This window comes from Macaca thibetana, chromosome 4 (genome assembly GCF_024542745.1).
Source record: "Macaca thibetana thibetana isolate TM-01 chromosome 4, ASM2454274v1, whole genome shotgun sequence".
Classification (NCBI taxonomy): domain Eukaryota; kingdom Metazoa; phylum Chordata; class Mammalia; order Primates; family Cercopithecidae; genus Macaca; species Macaca thibetana.
The window spans coordinates 28,506,245-28,507,894 of NC_065581.1; the positions used below are offsets into that span (position 1 = coordinate 28,506,245).

At 41.7% G+C, this 1,650-nt stretch overlaps 1 non-coding gene across 1 annotated transcript; it reads left to right on the plus strand.

The window, feature by feature from the left end:
• The first annotated feature begins 1,236 nt into the window (after window positions 1–1,236).
• On the plus strand, window positions 1,237–1,308 carry TRNAA-CGC (transfer RNA alanine (anticodon CGC)). The gene has a single exon. It is a non-coding gene; the product is annotated as a tRNA-Ala (tRNA).
• Window positions 1,309–1,650: the final 342 nt, after the last annotated feature.

The window sequence follows — 1,650 nt, forward strand, 5'->3', positions numbered from 1 at the left end:
GAGCTTGAAAAAAGAAACAAAAGTAAGGAAAGTCCCACCATCAACGTGCTTTAATTTTGAAGACAAAATCATGTTCATTCACTGTGATGGAGAACATTTGACTTTCAGATAAATTCAAGTGATGGAGAGGAATTTTTCCCTGTCCTCCTTCTTCCTTCTGTGCGGTCTTCCAATCCAGAGCTTCTGCATCCACTAACAGGTGTCCCAGGTCCCTAGAACTGTGCCTGTCTGTGATACACACCACTCTTTTTTTTTTTTTCCCGGACTCGTTATGGAAGTGATGAAAGCATCCCAGGGACAGAACAGCTATTAACTATGCTCTTCCCCTGCCGGCCAATCCAATTCTATTAGCTCTGTGCTATCCAGGACTGCCTTGCATTTTTTCATTCATTGATGGCACTCTGAACATTCCCAGGACTCTCCGGCTTTATTCTTTCAAACATCTGTATGCATAGCAGACTTTCCTGTTGTGATAGCTTTGCTCAGTCGCCCATCCTTGCTTCGCTGTTCTGCTTTTGCTGTTGCCCTGTTTATTCCTCTAGTCTGGAAAATCGTCAATTGATTAAAGTTAATCAAATTTTGCAGGTTTAAAAAAAAAAAATCCTTTGTGAACATAGTTCTTAAGGGAGGGTTAGAGATAGAGGTGTGGAACCAAAATTGAGGACAATCTCAGAGCTCATGATGCATTAACGAGGATTGAGAGTCAACTGGAAAATGGATGTTGTCACAGCTTCCAACAAATACAGTGTGAATTCAACTCTCCGAAGGCTGCCTCTGGACAGAGCAGCACTTCCTTTGAGTCAATATTGCGGGAGAAAGTAGAAATGTGGCAAACACAGCTCAGTTGGAAGAGCTCTGGATTAAAGGTCTAGACTAAAATCAGGGATCCTTCTCTATGACTGAACAGTCCTCAATGTTGGAAGTCTGTGCTTTTTGCTGGTGGAAGAAAGTAGCTTTCATGCAGTTTGCTTGTGAATGGAGCTTGGAGCAGGCTAACAGGAATGGGAAAGTCCAAGGATAAGAAACTGTCATTTGGACTATAATCTTAGTGTCTTAGTATACTGTTATAAATGTATTAGGATACTGTTAGCTGCCAAACAGTATCCAGTTTAGTGATTTCACGAAAGTGGTGGAATTTAATCCGGCGATCCTTCTCCAACCAACAGAAAATGAAACCAAAAAACTGAAAACAAAATGGTATTTTATACATAAGCCAACATAACTATTTCGCGGGCAGGGGGTGTAGCTCAGTGGTAGAGCGCGTGCTTCGCATGTACGAGGCCCCGGGTTCGACCCCCGGCTCCTCCAGCTGCATATTTTCTTCATTCTCCTTTCTCATTCTTTGCACGCGTTCGTCGCGCTTCCTCTACTTCTATAAAAAGGAGAGTGTCAAATATGTTGCTTTTAATACTATGCTGTTTATTCGGACAGTCATCTGTGGCTTTTTATAAAACTTAGCGTGAGAAGAATATATTGCTAACGTGGGTGAAACAAGCAGACGTTGAAACGGGGCACAAATTACTCCACAAGGAGTTCTTGTGGGTCATGGTATTATCATTTCTGACTATATGTAGATATCGACTTGTAGCCCAGCATAAAAAAAAAAAATCATAAACAGATAAATTTTCCATCAGGTCTCCTTGGCAGGAA